The sequence below is a fragment of the Bufo bufo genome, chromosome 1 (assembly GCF_905171765.1).
Source record: "Bufo bufo chromosome 1, aBufBuf1.1, whole genome shotgun sequence".
In the NCBI taxonomy this organism is placed as follows: domain Eukaryota; kingdom Metazoa; phylum Chordata; class Amphibia; order Anura; family Bufonidae; genus Bufo; species Bufo bufo.
The window spans coordinates 35,165,725-35,184,912 of NC_053389.1; the positions used below are offsets into that span (position 1 = coordinate 35,165,725).

At 43.0% G+C, this 19,188-nt stretch overlaps 1 long non-coding RNA gene across 1 annotated transcript in view; it reads left to right on the top strand.

Annotated features, from left to right (window-relative positions):
* Window positions 1-1,780: 1,780 nt before the first annotated feature.
* Window positions 1,781-19,188, top strand: part of LOC120986813 — a 37,675-nt gene continuing 20,267 nt past the window's right edge. Inside the window, exons 1-2 of the long non-coding RNA XR_005775802.1 lie at window positions 1,781-1,967; window positions 3,311-3,514. This is a non-coding gene — a long non-coding RNA (uncharacterized LOC120986813). The remainder of the gene's footprint in view (window positions 1,968-3,310; window positions 3,515-19,188) is intronic.

Below are 19,188 nucleotides of genomic sequence, written 5' to 3' on the forward strand. Positions count from 1 at the left end.
ATTACAGGCTATAGCTACTAGACCGAACAGGCCAAACTGGATGGACAAATGTCTTTTTTTCGGCCTTATGTACTATGTTACTATGTTACTATCTCACTTTTCATGATTGAATTCAATACTTTTAATAGCAGAGCACCACCATTGTATTGCGTGAGCAGCCGTGGCAAGCGTGAATCCGGTCAGAAGTTATTTAAAAAAACGCACAGTGCAGTGCCGACTGTTTCTTTATCTTTGAACACTGCATTGTTGGACTATGTCTTTAAACAGTCAGAGCACGCACAAAAGTGCAAGTGTGGAAATTGACATGGATTCAGAAATAGACACTACGGTTCATGCAAAGTAGCGGTAAATCAAGGACGTTGAAATGCGGGCACAGTTTATAAGGACATTTCCCAATTCCAAGATGACTCAAATTTTCTAGAACTAGAATGTTCCTTTCAAATGATGCAATTGGTGTTATTACGCAATGAAAAAGAGTATGAAAAAGTGCTAATTGAACTAAAGAAAGCTAAAAATGAATTGAGAGCGAGGAGAACAGATAACCAGTTTCAAACTTCTCTAAATAAATTGGAAAAACGCTTCATACCGATACAAGCTGAAATAAAAGAGAAAAAGAAAGATAAATTCTCGCGTGATAAGGATGACTACGACAATGGAAATATTTTTGACTGGATGATTCAAAAACGTGCACAGAGGAGACGTCCAAATAAACAACGGTCCCGAGAATATTGGACAACAGATTCAGATTCAAGCGATTCAGAAGATTTAAACAAACGCTCCCAAGATCGGATCAATATGAAAATAGCTGACAGTGATTCAGATGTATCAGCAGCCCCTTTAGGAGTAACACAAGAAGAGGGAGACCGAACAGAAAAACTGCAAAGAAGTGGATACAAAAGGAAACCAGTAGCTTGGAGGAGCTAGCACTCAATGTGGGGGATATTCAAGAGTTACCAGTGGGACATAATGTGGTGAATCTGACTGTCCATCTAAATACAGACTGTCTGTCACTCTTATCTAAGGGACTTAATTTTGGTATGGTGAATGGGTTTGATGATATACACTTTGAAATAGATTTGTTCAAAGCAGTGAGGAAATTGAATTTACACAAATATTTTCATGATAGAAATGGAAATGTTGAAGAGTTGAAAGAGTTAGAGACCCCAATCATGATTGGTCCCCTGACAGACAGATGACAGATATTCTATTAGAATTACAAGGGTGTGAATTAGATAAACAATCAGAATCAAGTGATGTGCACCAGGTGTTCACAAAGGGAGTCAAAACTACTTTCACTCCACCCTTGCCAGCCGGTAGTAGCCTTGACCTCTTTCAGAGTCAGGTTATCAAGGAAATTTAAGCCTTGAGTTATCTTAGAGGGATCCAACCTGGAAGAAGGAGAGCTTCGTGCTCTAGATTGAATTTTAAGAATAAAGATATAATTAAACCGGCCGACAAGGGTGGAAAGACAGTTGTGATGTACACAACACAATACATGCAGGAGGCAGCAAGTCAGCTCAGTGACAGTAACACATATATGCCGCTTAGAACGAACCCGATAGGTAAACATCAAAAACAATTATGAGCCCTAATTTGGAAATATGTAGACACAGGATTTATATCCAAACGTACTGCAGAGAAGCTCTATCCACTTTTCCCTATTAAACCAGTATGGTATTATATTCCAAAAATCCACAAGTCACTGGTGGATCCTCCAGGACGTCCCATCGTGTCGGGCATCGGGTCACTGACCGAGCCCCGTTCCCAGTATTTGGACTGGATTTTACGACCGCTTTTACCAAGGATTCCGTCTTACCTGGAGGACACCGGTGACTTTTTAGGAGCTCTCAAAGAGATTGAGTGGCAAGAAGATTATCTGCTGGCTTCAATAGATGTGGAAAGTCTTTATACAAGAATACCCCAGGAGCAAGGAGTACAAACCATCTGCAGTTTATTGACTAGGCTCGGTAAGAGTGCGCACTATACTGAGTTCATAGAGGAAGCATTGTAATTTGTATTGTAGCATAACTCCTTTATGTATGATCAGCAATGACACTGTCAAATAGCCGGTCTCCTGTACCTTTGCTAATTTGTTCTTGGCAGCCTTTAAGGAGAAATATATTTTCACAGTTGCCAATCCGTATGTGAAACATATTAGGATATTTTTAAGATACATCGATGATGTCTTTATTGTATGGGCTGGTGATAAGAAATTGTTCCACTCCTTTGTAGAACATCTTAATAACATCAATGATATGAATATGCGATTCTCAAGTAGAATAGAACAACAAGAATTAGAGTTTTTAGATCTTCAGGTTAGTGTAAAGCAGGCAGTCTAGACACCACAATGTATAGAAAACCCACTTCTAATAATGCTTTATTACATTTTAAGAGTTTTCATTTTAAGAGTTTTCAATTTTTGCAGTTAGCAAGAATAATTACAAGTGGAGAAGTTTTTGAAGAACAATGTAGAGATCTAAAAATACGATTATTAAAAAGAGGATATCCAGCGCATGTTATTGATAAAGCTTACAAAAAAGCGTATACACAAAGGAAAAATGGTCTGATATCACACAAGAAAAAGAAAAATATGATCAGAGGACAGTTCCCAAAGAACGCTAGAGCCGTGTTCACATTTGAGTATTCCCCTATGCCCCAAACAATTAAAAAAGCTATTCTGAACAATTGGAATATGTTACAAAGAGATGACCTCTTGAGAGATAAAACGCAGAATATGCCAATTGTTAGTTTTAGATGTAGTCAAACTATAGGAGATGTAATTACTAACAGTAATTTTGTGAGCTCGCAAACCATTTGGTTGGAGAGATGGGGACCAAGGGGAAACTTTAGATGTGGACACTGCTCTATGTGTGATTTTGTGCACAGAGGCGCATCAATTCATGTAGGAGGTATACAACACACAGTAAGTGAATGTATTAATTGTAAAAGTACATATGTTGTATATGTTATTCTCTGCCCATGTGGCCGATTCTATGTTGGTAAAACTTATAGGCCCCTATATGTTCATTTTAGGGAACATAGGAAATCAATGGAAACTGGTATCGGAGCGAGTCGCCTCATTGAACATATACACAGGGAGATCAAAAGGTTTTAAGATGTGCTGGCATAGAAGTAGTTCAATTACCTATGAGAGGAGGAGATAGAAAGCGTAAACTATTACAAAAAGAAGCTGAGTGGATTATTAAAACTAATGCCATGGGACCATTGGGTCTGAATGATAAGAATGACCTGGCTGTCTTTATATTCTATGTTTCTATGTTATTCTTAACATTGTATGTATTTGTATTAGATACATGGACATGTAATTGTCTCACCTGTTGACTGGTCACGTGGAGGAGGGAGTGTGGTATTTACTCCACCCTTCAACCACGTCACAGGAGGCTTGACAAAGCACTGTTTAGTGTGAAACGGCTGTTGCCTTGGATTGCTGTGCAGTGACCCGCATCTAGCATGTTATTACCCGGAATAAAAGCTACTATCAATACAACAATTGGTGAGTGCCGCTTTTTCTTCATCATCTCACTTATCAAGATTAACTACCGTATATTAATTTCCCTGTCACATATGCAGTGCACGTGTACCTCACACCAAAAATGGGTACATGTCGCCCACCGAACTAACAGACAGATAATCTATATTAATTTCCCTGTCACGTATAAAGTGCACATGTATCTCACACCAAAAATGGGTACATGTCGCCCACCGAACTAACAGACAGATAATCTATATTAATTTCCCTGTCACGTATAAAGTGCACATGTATCTCACACCAAAAATGGGTACATGTCACCCACCGAACTAACAGAAACATAGAATGTGTCGGCAGATAAGAACCATTTGGCCCTCTAATCTCCCCCCACCCCTATTCCTAGTTGTACTTTATCCTACGTTAATAGTTAAAGGGCTTCTGTCAGCCCACTAAACCGTTTTTTTTTTTTTTTGCTTAATAATAACCCCTACACTGCGATTTATCCATACATAAGTAAAATAAGAATTTTGGTTCAGTAGAATTTGCTAAAACCCTATTTTTATAATATGTAAATTACCTTGCTACCAGCAAGTAGGGCGGCTACTTGCTGGTAGCAGCCGCATCCTCCAATGGTAATGACGCCCCTCTGCTTGTTGATTGACAGGGCCAGCGGACGGGATCTTTCTCCGCTGGCCCTGCCTGTTTTCATTCAATATCTGGCGCCTGCGCCGCAGCCGTACCTATCTTCAATCGGCGCAGGCGCACTGAGAGGCGGCCACTCACTCGGCCGATTCATCCTCAATGTGCCTGCGCCGATGACGTCACATCTACACCCGGCGCAGGCGCATTGAGGATGAAGCGGCCGCCTCTCAGTGCGCCTGCGCCGATTGAAGAACTGAAAGCCTGAACTCGAACCAATACTGTTCAGGCAAATTTTGGGTTCGGGTCGGGGAACTCGCACATTGTGCTTGGGGACACATCACTGCTGAGGGCAGTCAATGGCTGCACCAGTGCATGTGACCATTGATGGTTCACATGGAACCAGAAGGTGGAGATATTGAAGCCCCGTTGCTAGTTACGCCACTGCATGTGTATATGTGTTTCTTTATGTGCCTGTGCTGGCTGTCATGAAGATTGGAGAGGCAGTCGGCCCCCAGGATGGTACAGACTGATTCCAGCCAGTGCTAAGACACCAGCTTGTGCTCCCTCAGGAAGATCTGCCGCACGTTTTCAGTGCCCATGATGCGCACGGTCGGGGTTTCAGTGCCCATGATGCGTCTTGTAGATGTGTCCATACTTTGAACTTCAGTTGCAGGAATTTACGTCTCTGTAGCGCAATCTGCAAGGTTTCTCCAAAGAAAGGCAGCTCCATAGCACCAGGGTTCAGCGGGTACTGGCAGCCGGGGTCTCTGTAACAGTACAGCTCCCACAGCTTGACTGCAGTGAGCAGCAGCAGGACCAGCAGCACCAGGGTGCACAGGGCACTGGTGACCATGGTGTACTGCTCCATGGTAGTGGCTAAGTGACAGTGGCTCACCTCCATACCATGGTGCTACAGAGACGTAAATTCCTGTAACTGAAGCACAATATGAGATAGATAGATAATAGATAAATAGGCAGACAGATGAAACATTGATATGTATGTATATATATATATATACAGTACAGACCAAAAGTTTGGACACACCTTCTCATTCAAAGAGTTTTCTTTATTTTCATGACTATGAAAATTGTAGATTCACACTGAAGGCATCAAAACTATAAATTAACACATGTGGAATTATATACATAACAAACAAGTGTGAAACAACTGAAAATATGTCATATTCTAGGTTCTTCAAAGTAGCCACCTTTTGCTTTGATTACTGCTTTGCACACTCTTGGCATTCTCTTGATGAGCTTCAAGAGGTAGTCCCCTGAAATGGTTTTCACTTCACAGGTGTGCCCTGTCAGGTTTAATAAGTGGGATTTCTTGCCTTATAAATGGGGTTGGGACCATCAGTTGCGTTGAGGAGAAGTCAGGTGGATACACAGCTGATAGTCCTACTGAATAGACTGTTAGAATTTGTTTTATGGCAACAAAAAAGCAGCTAAGTAAAGAAAAACGAGTGGCCATCATTACTTTAAGAAATTAAGGTTAGTCAGTCAGCCGAAAAATTGGGAAAACTTTGAAAGTAAGGGCTATTTGACCATAAAGGAGAGTGATGGGGTGCTGCGCCAGATGACCTGGCCTCCACAGTCACCGGACCTGAACCCAATCGAGATGGTTTGGGGTGAGCTGGACCGCAGAGTGAAGGCAAAAGGGCCAACAAGTGCTAAGCATCTCTGGGAACTCCTTCAAGACTGTTGGAAGACCATTTCAGGGGACTACCTCTTGAAGCTCATCAAGAGAATGCCAAGAGTGTGCAAAGCAGTAATCAAAGCAAAAGGTGGCTACTTTGAAGAACCTAGAATATGACATATTTTCAGTTGTTTCACACTTGTTTGTTATGTATATAATTCCACATGTGTTAATTCATAGTTTTGATGCCTTCATAGTCATGAAAATAAAGAAAACTCTTTGAATGAGAAGGTGCGTCCAAACTTTTGGTCTGTACTATATATATATATACACTCACCTAAAGAATTATTAGGAACACCATACTAATACGGTGTTGGACCCCCTTTTGCCTTCAGAACTGCCTTAATTCTACATGGCATTGATTCAACAAGGTGCTGATAGCATTCTTTAGAAATGTTGGCCCATATCGATAGGATAGCATCTTGCAGTTGATGGAGATTTGAGGGATGCACATCCGTTCCACCACATCCCAAAGATGCTCTATTGGGTTGAGATCTGGTGACTGTGGGGGCCATTTTAGTACAGTGAACTCATTGTCATGTTCAAGAAACCAATTTGAAATGAATTGAGCTTTGTGACATGGTGCATTATCCTGCTGGAAGTAGCCATCAGAGGATGGATACATGTTCTCATTCTGTTTACGCCAAATTCAGACTCTACCATTTGAATGTCTCAACAGAAATCGAGACTCATCAGACCAGGCAAGATTTTTCCAGTCTTCAACAGTGCAATTTTGGTGAGCTCGTGCAAATTGTAGCCTCTTTTTCCTATTTGTAGTGGAGATGAGTGGTACCCGGTGGGGTCTTCTGCTGTTGTACCCCATCCGCCTCAAGGTTGTGCGCGTTGTGGCTTCACAAATGCTTTGCTGCATACCTCGGTTGTAACGAGTGGTTATTTCAGTCAACGTTGCTCTTCTATCAGCTTGAATCAGTCGGCCCATTCTCCTCTGACCTCTAGCATCCACAAGGCATTTTTGCCCACAGGACTGCCGCATACTGGATGTTTTTCCCTTTTTACACCATTCTTTGTAAACCCTAGAAATGGTTGTGCGCGAAAATCCCAGTAACTGAGCAGATTGTGAAATACTCAGATCGGCCCGTCTGGCACCAACAACCATGCCACGCTCAAAATTTCTTAAATAACCTTTCTTTCCCATTCTGACATTCAGTTTGGAGTTCAGGAGATTGTCTTGACCAGGACCACCCCCCCTAAATGCATTGAAGCAACTGCCATGTGATTGGTTGACTAGATAATTGCATTAATGAGAAATAGAACAGGTGTTCCTAATAATTCTTTAGGTGAGTGTATATATATATGAAATAAATAGGAGATAGATAGATATATAAGAGATAGATAGATGATAGATCGGTAGATAGATAGATAGATAGATAGATAGATAGATAGTTCATAGATAGACTTACATGTTTGTACTGTACATATCACAATATTTTGTGTAAACGGTAATGATCTTTATTCATTGCTGGTAATCAGAGATTCTTACCATTATGCTGAATTGTCTGTGAAGAACAGAGGAGAACAGCCGGCACTCCAATATTCCTGCGCAGTGCACGTGTCAGGGCCGGCGTAATCCTCAGAGTGTCTGGCAAATTTATGGCGTTTAGTGTTCTCTATGTCCTTTTTAAGGTCAGAGCAAATTTTCTCTACCTTAGATTTTAAGGCAGTGAGATCATCTGCAGTTAATGAGTCATGTAACTGCTGTTCAATATATGCAATATTCGCTTTAGTTTCAGTAATAGCATTAGTAAGGTGTTCAATTGTAAGGACCATCAAATCATATGAGCACTTATTTTTTCATGCAACTTCTGGAAATTGTATTGAAAGAAAACAATTTTTTGTTCCAGGATACATTTTACCAACAGCGGCGGAGAACCGCGATGGGTTTGAATGCCGCACCGCCATACGCCAATTGTTATATGGCCTGGTTTGAACACACATACAGTTATGGTAATGAATCCTATAAGAAACACTGCATTTTGTGGCGTAGTTTTATCGACGACATTTTTTGCGTATGGCGGGGCGGCATTCAATCCTTACTTGATTTCTCCACTTATTTGAACTCCATATGGGAAGAACTCAAATTTACCATATATTGGGGTAGTGAGAGGATCAATTTCCTGGACATCTGGATCATTCATAATGAAGGAGGTTTGGTACAGACTGATCTATACGTCAATGAAACTGACAGAAATGGTCTTCTGCATTTTACAAGTAACCATCCGTCTGCGGTTAAAAAAACCTTTACCATACTCACAATTTCGGCGTGTGGACAGAATAGTTTCAGATCCCATGGTTAAGGAGACTAGTCTTGAGGACATGATTTTTTTTTAGCAAGAGAATATCCTGCACCCCTTCTAAAACATGAACGTGATAAATTGACCAATACAGTGTCTGGACTAGTACAACATCAAACAAACAAGATAATACCTTTTATAGTGAAGTACCACCCCTAGATTAACAAATTTAGGAGTGTCATTAACCACCTCCGGACCGCCTAACGCAGGATCGCGTTCCGGAGGTGGCAGCGCTGCGCAGAGTCACGCATATACGCGTCATCTCGCGAGACGCGAGATTTCGCTCAAAGCCGGCCCGCGCATGCGCATCGCGGGCCGGCAAAAGTTAAAGAAGAAGTTCGTCACCAGCCTGCCAGCAACGATCATTGGCTGGCAGGCTGGCGATTTTTAAAAAATCCAATCACTGGCCATATAACAGATCATATTAGTAAATATGATCTGTTATATGGCTTCTCTGCTTCTCTGCTGGTCCTTTTCGTCGGTTGGATCCAGCAGAGGAGCAGACTGAACTGTGAGTAGCACCAAACACTTCACTGTAGCCCCTGATCACCCCCCTGCAACCCAATTAACCCTTTGATCACCCCTTTGATCGCCCCCTGTCAATCACTTAGTGAAAGACAAAAAGTGATCAGTGTAAACTGTCACTTTTTTTTTTCACTAGTATTGGCTGTTAGGTTTTAGGGATAGTTTAGGCCCCTTGGTTAGGTAGTTAGCATCAGTTAGCGCCCACCCCACCGCACCACAGTCACTTTTATTCGCTGATTAGTGTATCGCTAATCAGCATTTGTACTTTTATAGTATCTGTAAGTGATCAAAACTGATCACGGTCAGATCTATAATAGTATTAGTGTCACCTTAGCTCGCCCTCCACTCAAAACGCAGTGTTTGCCCGATCAGGCCTGATCGGTCGCCCACACGTGCGTTCACCCACGCCCGCCCCACCGCAGTGACAAAAAAATATTTTTTTTTGATCACTGCACATTCACTTTACACGCACTGCGGCGATAAAAAAATCAGTTTTGATATTTTTTATCAACCGCAGCGGCCTCCGGTACTTCGCTAGCCTCCCCTTTGTAAGACATGTTTGCTTTTTTTCTTGGGTAGTCTCAGGGAATACCCCTAAATTTAGTAGTCCAAAATGTCAAACAGGGGGTATTCTTCTGAAGAGGCCTACAGGATTCTGACCCAGTCGGATGAGGAGTGGGAACCCTCATCTGACGAATCTAGCGGGTCAGAATATGAACCTGTGGAAAACAGTGGCTCTCTGACCCAAAGTTCGGACGAGGAGGTGGAGGTCCCTGGCAGCACCAGGCGTACCCGGCCCTATGTCGCTAGACCACAGGTTGCGCAGGATCCGCTTCAAGAGCAGCAGAGTGGGGCTGTCGCTGCCGGATCACGTGGTGAGGCATACACCAGCAGCGCAGCCCTTCCTGGACCTAGTACCAGCACTGCCGTACAACATGGTGAAGTAGCGAGCACCAGAAGGGCAGTTGAAGCTGGTACGGTGGCACGTGCAATAGTTACCCCGTCGCAGCCACCGCACAGACAGGCCCGTAGAGCCCCTAGAATCCCTGAGGTGCTGGCAAACCCTGATTGGCAGTCACCAACTTCAGCCGCACCAGTAGTTCCCCCTTTCACCGGCCAGTCTGGAGTTCGGGTTGAGACGGCTCAAATCGGTTCGGCCCTGGGATTCTTTGAGCTGTTCTTGACTGCGGGGCTCTTGGACTTAGTCGTGGCAGAGACAAACCGGTATGCCACACATTTTATAACCGCAAACCCGGGAAGCTATTATGCCCAGCCTTTTTCTGGGCCTTCTCCTCAACATGGGCCTGACAAAAAAGCATGAATTGCGGTCATATTGGTCCACGCACCCGATTCATCACATGCCCATGTTCTCTGCTGCTATGTCCAGGATACGATTTGAGACCATCCTGCGTTTTCTGCATTTTAGCGACAACACCACCTCCCGTCCCAGAGGCCACCCTGCTTTTGACCGGCTCCACAAAATTCGGCCCCTCATAGACCATTTCAACCAGAAATTTGCAGATTTGTATACCCCTGAGCAAAACATCTGCGTAGACGAGTCCCTAATACATTTTACCGGGCGCCTTGGCTTCAAACAATACATCCCAAGCAAGCGTGCCCGGTATGGGGTCAAATTGTATAAGCTCTGTGAAAGGGCCACAGGCTATACCCACAAATTTCGGATCTATGAGGGAAATGATCAGACCCTGGAGCCGGTCGGTTGCCCTGACTACCTGGGGAGCAGTGGGAAGACAGTCTGGGACTTGGTGTCACCCTTATTCGGCAAGGGGTACCATCTTTATGTGGACAATTTCTACACAAGTGTGGCCCTCTTTAGGCATTTGTTTCTAGAACGGATTTGCGCCTGTGGCACCGCGCGAACTAGTCGCGTGGGCTTCCCCCAACGGCTTGTAACCACCAGTCTTGCAAGGGGGGAGAGGGCTGCCTTGTGTAACGAAGAACTGCTCGCGGTGAAATGGAGAGACAAGCGTGACGTTTACATGCTCTCCTCCATTCACGCAGACACGACATTCCAAATTGAGCGAGCAACCCGTGTCATTGAAAAGCCCCTCTGTGTCCACGACTATAATGCGCTCATGGGAGGGGTGGACTTCAATGACCAGATGTTGTCTCCGTATTTAGTTTCCCGCAGAACCAGAGGCTGGTATAAGAAGGTGTCTGTATATTTAATTCAATTGGCGCTGTACAATAGTTTTGTTCTCTACAGTAAGGCTGGGAGAACACGATCTTTCCTCAAATTCTAGGAAGAGATCATCGAGAACCTCCTTTACCCAGGAGGTTCCGTGGCCCCATCCACCAGTGTAGTTAGCCGTCTACACGAGCGACATTTCCCCAGTGTCGTTCCTGGTACCTCAACCCAACCGTCACCCCGAAAAAGATGTCGTGTCTGTAGCAGGAGTGGAATAAGGCGTGACACCCCCTATTTCTGTCCTGACTGTGCTGACCACCCTGCCCTATGCTATGGAGAGTGTTTCCGGAAGTACCACACACAGGTACACTTAGCATAGGAATTGCATCTCACAGGACAGGCACACAGGGCTATTAGGGCCCTTTTACTCACAGCTGCTGCAAACCTCTCCTTTCACCTGGGATAAAGTGCATAACGTACTTTGCCACATCTTTGGGCGATTTGCGCTTTGCACATTGTCCCATGGGGAAGGAGAGGTTTGTTCTATAAAGGTAAAAAAAACTAAACAAAAAAAAAATTACCGGTAAGTAAAAAAGTTTAAAAAGTTTAAAAAAGTTGATATGTTCTGTTCTAAAGTTAATAAAGTTATTGCTTTGCGGCCTGGTTTTTTCTTTTTTGTTTTGTTTTTTTTACCTTCCAGGTGGACCAACCGATCGACTAGCTGCAGCACTGATGTGCATTCGGACAGAAGCATTGCGCTGCTGTCAGATTACACGCAAGTCGGTGTATGCGGCGCTGCAAGACGAGATTTCTCCTCTGCAGTAAAAGATACGTTTGCCGAGGCATATGAGCTGAGGAGGTGGCGGTGTTCATATACTTTGGCAAACACTTTGTATATATATATAAAAAAAAAAAATCCCGGCAATGATTTATTCATCCACATCGATTGATGTGAATGGAGAAATCGGGTTTGCCAGGGCATACGAGCTAAGTGGGTATGGATGTTGGGCGGAGCTCCTATGTCCTGGCAGACGCCTTTCCCCTCCTTTTTATTTTTTTGGCAGAGATTTTTTCATCCACATTGATCGATGCGAATGAAAAAATCTGTGCCGTTCATTTTTTTCTTTCAGCCCAGAGGCTGAACGGAAAAAAAAAATCTCATTACCCGTATGCTCAATATAAGGAGAAAATGATTGTGGAGACCCTCAAATGCCAGGGCAGTACAAACACCCCAAAAATGACCCCATTTTGGAAAGAAGACACCCCAAGGTATTTGCTGAGGGGCTTATAGAGTCCATGAAAGATTGAAATTTTTGTCCCAAGTAAGCGGAAAGGGAGACTTTGTGAGAAAAAAATAAAAATCAATTTCCGCTAACTTGTGCCAAATTATTTTTTTTTCTATGAACTCGCCATGCCCCTCATTGAATACCTTGGGGTGTCTTCTTTCCAAAATGGGGTCACATGTGGGGTATTTATATTGCCCTGGCATTTTAGGGGCCCCAAAGCGTGAGAAGAAGTCTGGTATCCAAATGTCTAAAAATGGCCTCCTAAAAGGAATTTGGGCACCTTTGCCCACCTAGGCTGCAAAAAAGTGTCACACATGTGGTATCTCCGTATTGAGGAGAAGTTGGTGAATGTGTTTTGGGGTGTCATTTTACATATACCCATGCTGGGTGAGAGAAATATCTTGGTCAAATGCCAACTTTGTATAAAAAAATGGGAAAAGTTGTCTTTTGCCAAGATATTTCTCTCACCCAGCATGAGTATATGTAAAATGACACCCCAAAACACATTCCCCAACGTCTCCTGAATACGGAGATACCACATGTGTGACACTTTTTTGCAGCCTAGGTGGGCAAAGGGGCCCACATTCCAAAGAGCACCTTTCGGATTTCACAGGTCATTTACCTACTTACCACACATTAGGGCCCCTGGAAAATGCCAGGGCAGTATAACTACCCCACAAGTGACCCCATTTTGGAAAGAAGACACCCCAAGGTATTCCGTGAGGCGCATGGCGAGTTCCTAGAATTTTTTATTTTTTGTCACAAGTTAGTGGAAAATGATGATTTTTCTTTTTTGATTTTTTTTTCATACAAAGTCTCATATTCCACTAACTTGTGACAAAAAATAAAAACTTCCATGAACTCACTATGCCCATCAGCGAATACCTTGGGGTCTCTTCTTTCCAAAATGGGGTCACTTGTGGGGTAGTTATACTGCCCTGGCATTCTAGGGGCCCAAATGTGTGGTAAGGAGTTTGAAATCAAATTCTGTAAAAAATGACGAGTGAAATCCGAAAGGTGCTCTTTGGAATATGGGCCCCTTTGCCCACCTAGGCTGCAAAAAAGTGTCACACATCTGGTATCTCTGTATTCAGTAGAAGTTGGGGAATGTGTTTTGGGGTGTCATTTTACATATACCCATGCTGGGTGAGAGAAATATTTTGGCAAAAGACAATTTTTCCCATTTTTTTATACAAAGTTGGCATTTGACCAAGATATTTATCTCACCCAGCATGGGTATATGTAAAAAGACACCCCAAAACACATTCCCCAACTTCTACTGAATACGGAGATACCAGATTTGTGACACTTTTTTGTAGCCTAGGTGGGCAAAGGGGCCCATATTCCAAAGAGCACCTTTCGGATTTCACTCGTCATTTTTTACAGAATTTGATTTCAAACTCCTTACCACACATTTGGGCCCCTAGAATGCCAGGGCAGTATAACTACCCCTCAAGTGACCCCATTTTGGAAAGAAGAGACCCCAAGGTATTCGCTGATGGGCATAGTGAGTTCATGGAACTTTTTATTTTTTGTCACAAGTTAGTGGAATATGAGACTTTGTATGAAAAAAATAAATAAAAAAAAAATCATCATTTTCCACTAACTTGTGACAAAAAATAAAAAATTCTAGGAACTCGCCATGCCCCTCACGGAATACCTTGGGGTGTCATTTTACATATACCCATGCTGGGTGAGATAAATATCTTGGTCAAATGCCAACTTTGTATAAAAAAATGGGAAAAGTTGTCTTTTGCCAAGATATTTCTCTCACCCAGCATGAGTATATGTAAAATGACACCCCAAAACACATTCCCCAACTTCTACTGAATACGGAGATACCAGATGTGTGACACTTTTTTGCAGCCTAGGTGGGCAAAGGGGCCCATATTCCAAAGAGCACCTTTCGGATTTCACTCGTCATTTTTTTACAGAATTTGATTTCAAACTCCTTACCACACATTTGGGCCCCTAGAATGCCAGGGCAGTATAACTACCCCACAAGTGACCCCATTTTAGAAAGAAGAGACCCCAAGGTATTCGCTGATGGGCATGGCGAGTTCATGGAAGTTTTTATTTTTTGTCACAAGTTAGTGGAATATGAGACTTTGTATAAAAAAAAAAAAAATCATCATTTTCCACTAACTTGTAGAGATGGCCCGAACTATCCGACGGCGAACAGTTCCCGGCGAACATAGCTTGTTCGCGTTCGCCTCTGCCGGGCGAACACATGCGATGTTCGGTCCGCCCCCTATACATCATCATTGAGCAAACTTTGACCCTGTACCTCACAGTCAGCAGACACATTCCAGCCAATCAGCAGCATACCCTCCCTCCCAGACCCTCCCACCTCCTGCACAGCATCCATTTTAGATTCATTCTGAAGCTGCAGTCTTAGTGAGAGGAGGGAGACTGTAACTGCTGCTGATTTAATTGGGAAATCGATAGCTAGGCTAGTGAATTCAGTGTCCACTCCAGTCCTGAAAGACTCATCTGATCTCTGCTGTAAGGACAGCGTCCTGACAGCACCCCAAAAAGCCCTTTTTAGGGCTGCAACATTAGTCTGCTTTTTTTTTTTCCTTTATATACATATTGCAGTTGCCTGGCCTGCCTGTGTGTGAGGAGCTGCAGGCCCACAGACTGTAGTGTGCCCACTGCCAGTGCTCACCCCTGTCATTCCGTGTGGCACAGGACTTTGCTTAAAAAAAGGCACTTAATTTTTACACTTTAATCTAAGGTTAGTTGCCTGCCAGTGTGTGTCAGGCTGACTTCCACTGACTGTAGTGTGCCCACTGCCAGTGCCCACCACTCATACCGGCTGGCACAGGACTTTGCATAAAAAAGGCATTTAATTTTTACACTTTAGTGTAATTTCAGCTGCTTGCCTGCTGCTAGTGTGTGTCAGGCCGACTTCAACTGACTGTAGTGTGCCCACTGCCAGTGCCCACCCCTGTCATCCCGTGTGGCACAGGACTTTGCTTAAAAAAAAGGCACTTCATTTTTACACTTTAATCTAAGGTTAGTTGCCTGCCAGTGTGTGTCAGGCCGACTTCAACTGACTGTAGTGTGCCCACTGCCAGTGCCCACCCCTGTCATCCCGAGTGGCACAGGACTTTGCTTAAAAAAGGCATTTAATTTTTACACTTTAGTGTAATTTCAGCTGCTTGCCTGCTGCTAGTGTGTGTCAGGCCGACTTCAACTGACTGTAGTGTGCCCACTGCCAGTGCCAACCACTGATACCGGGTGGCACAGTAGCTTGCCGATAAATAAGGCATTTAATTTTTAGACAGTAGTCTAAATTCAGTTGCTTGCCTGCTGCCAGTGTGTGTCAGGCCCGCTTCCACTGACTGTAGTGTGCCCACTGCCAGTGCCAACCACTGATACCGGGTGGCACAGTAGCTTGCCGATAAATAAGGCATTTAATTTTTAGACAGTAGTCTAAATTCAGTTGCTTGCCTGCTGCCAGTGTGTGTCAGGCCCTCTTCCACTGACTGTAGTGTGCCCACTGCCAGTGCCAACCACTCATACCGGGTGGCACAGTAGCTTGCCGATAAATAAGGCATTTAATTTTTACACTTTAGTGTAATTTCAGTTGCTTGCCTGCTGCCAGTGTGTGTCAGGCCCGCTTCTACTGACTGTAGTGTGCCCACTGCCAGTGCCAACCACTGATACCATCTCCCCGTTCGAAAAATCTATTCAATAAATGGCACCCAGATTGGGGACGTTAGAGGGATTAAACTGATGAGAATAGTACTACAGAAAATACCACTCATATCGGGTGTGACAGTAAATTGCACGGCGCAGACGCAGTCACCGTGGATTAAAACAGAGTGGAGGGAGCCAGCGTTTTTTTAACCATCTCCCCGTCCGAAAAATCTGTTTAATAAATGGCCCCCAGATTGGGGAGTCGGGGACGTTAGAGGGATTAAACTGATGAGAATAGTACTACAGAAAATACCACTCATATCGGGTGTGACAGTAAATTGCACGGCGCAGACGCAGTCACCGTGGATAAAAACAAAGGGGAGGGAGCCAGCGTTTTTTTAACCATCTCCCCGTTCGAAAAATCAATTCAATTGACCTTTCGGGGACCCTTGGTGTTGTACGTGGCTGGGTGGAGGAAGAAACCTTCAATGACATCACCGGGACGTGGCTAGCTTGGTATCCAACCTTGTGCAAATGGGGAGTTTGCGGTTGTGCAAATGAACTGTTTGCGGTGCATTAAAAGGGGAGTTTGGTCTGTCAATGTCTGTGATGCGGGCGTAACCCTTACACTACCTGATCGATACAACATCATACCTGATCGTATACACACACTGGATGTTTTAAAGCACGTTATTCCAAACAATTTAGGAATGTTAGTTGATTTATGCCCTTTATGGATTAAAACCCGACTCTGCGTCCACTACGTAATTTTCCATGGGAGTTTTGCCATAGATCCCCCTCCGGCATGCCACAGTCCAGGTGTTAGACCCCTTGAAACAACTTTCTCATCACTATTGTGGCCAGAAAGAGTCCCTGTGGGTTTTAAAATTCGCCTGTCTATTGAAGTCTATGGCGGTTCGCCCGGTTCGCCAGTTCGCGAACATTTGCGGAAGTTCTCGTTCGCTGTTCGCGAACTGAAAATTTTATGTTCGCGACATCACTACTAACTTGTGACAAAAAATAAAAAATTCTAGGAACTCGCCATGCCCCTCACGGAATACCTTGGGGTGTCTTCTTTCCAAAATGGGGTCACTTGTTGGGTAGTTATACTGCCCTGGCATTCTAGGGGCCCAAATGTGTGGTAAGGAGTTTGAAATCAAATTCTGTAAAAAATGACGATTGAAATCCGAAAGGTGCTCTTTGGAATATGGGCCCCTTTGCCCACCTAGGCTGCAAAAAAGTGTCACATATCTGGTATCTACGTATTCAGTAGAAGTTGGGCAATGTGTTTTGGGGTGTCATTTTACATATACCCATGCTGGGTGAGAGAAATATCTTGTCAAAAGACAACTTTTCCCATTTTTTTATACAAAGTTGGCATTTGACCAAGATATTTATCTCACCCAGCATGGGTATATGTAAAAAGACACCCCAAAACACATTCCCCAACTTCTACTGAATACGGAGATACCAGATGTGTGACACTTTTTTGCAGCCTAGGTGGGCAAAGGGGCCCATATTCCAAAGAGCACCTTTCGGATTTTACTCGTCATTTTTTACAGAATTTGATTTCAAACTCCTTACCACACATTTGGGCCCCTAGAATGCCAGGGCAGTATAACTACACCACAAGTGACCCCATTTTGGAAAGAAGAGACCCCAAGGTATTCGCTGATGGGCATAGTGAGTTCATGGAAGTTTTTATTTTTTGTCACAAGTTAGTGGAATATGAGACTTTGTAAGAAAAAAAAATAAAAAATCATCATTTTCCGCTAACTTGTGACAAAAAATAAAAAGTTCTATGAACTCACTATGCCCATCAGCGAATACCTTACGGTGTCTACTTTCCGAAATGGGGTCATTTGTGGGGTGTTTGTACTGTCTGGCCATTGTAGAACCTCAGGAAACATGACAGGTGCTCAGAAAGTCAGAGCTGCTTCAAAAAGCGGAAATTCCCATTTTTGTACCATAGTTTGTAAACGCTATAACTTTTACCCAAACCAATTTTTTTTTACCCAAACATTTTTTTTTATCAAAGACATGTAGAACAATAAATTTAGAGCAAAATTTATATATGGATCTTGTTTTTTTTGCTAAATTTTACAACTGAAAGTGAAAAATGTCTTTTTTTTGCAAAAAAATCGTTAAATTTCGATTAATAACAAAAAAAGTAAAAATGTCAGCAGCAATGAAATACCACCAAATGAAAGCTCTATTAGTGAGAAGAAAAGGAGGTAAAATTCATTTGGGTGGTAAGTTGCATGACCGAGCAATAAACGGTGAAAGTAGTGTAGGTCAGAAGTGTAAAAAGTGGCCTGGTCTTTCAGGGTGTTTAAGCACTGGGGGCTGAGGTGGTTAATAAACATTGGGAAATCATAAGGAAGGCATACCCAACAATACAGGAATTTCTAAATTTACTTATGGTATGTTATAGAAGGCCCAAAAATATTAGAGAAACCATAATTAGAGCTGATATAGGGAGTTGCAAAAGCTTATCACGACAAATGATAATATCCACACCTAGGAAGGGCACATTTCCTTGTCTGCAATGTATCCACTGTTCTAGTGTTATTAGGGGAGAATACCTCACTCATCCACACACAGGGGAAACATTTCCCATCAAAGGTTTTTTCACGTGTAATAGCAATTTTGTCATATACATATTGAAATGCCCGTGTGGGCTGGTACAGTATATGTTGGTGAGACATCAACTCGGATGAAAGACAGGTTCTGTAAACACAAATCAACTATACGGAAAAAGAACCTATTACTAACAATTCCTTTTCATTTCGAGCAATGTCGTCACAATGTTTCCCAACTACGTTTTCAAATTATAGAACAAGTATTACCATCACGGAGGGGTGGTGATAGGATTCAGATGTTAAAAAAAAACACGAGGCCTTCTGGATCCATAGGTTGCAGACCTTGGATCTAAAGGGCCTGAATCGCGAATATGAACTCAATTGTCTTTTGTGAACGTAGTTTCGCCCTATTTCATGAATATCTCATGAATCCTTATATGGATTCATGGCTTATTATTTATTATCTATATAGTGAATGTTCATCACTAAACAGAAAACTTTTTTTTACAGAAAACATAATGAATTTTGAAACTACTCTTTCAGGTTTTTATTGTGTACTATCCCTTTAGCAACTAACAAGACGTTGTGTCTTTTGTTGGCATAATAGCAAACGAGCGTACTAATTTACTTAACTTTGGATTTTCAGTATGTAACCCTGTGTAATCCCATTTGTATTGTCACCCTGCATTGTTGTTTCCTTTTGTTTATTTGTTGCCTCGACTACCTGACGTCATATTCTATGACGCCAGATCCGGCGGGCTATTTAAATCCCGCTTGTTGCACACTTATTTGTTTGGCAATAAAAAAGAAAGAAGAATCATATCCATTTCAGCGAATGCCGGTCTTTTCCTGCGATGA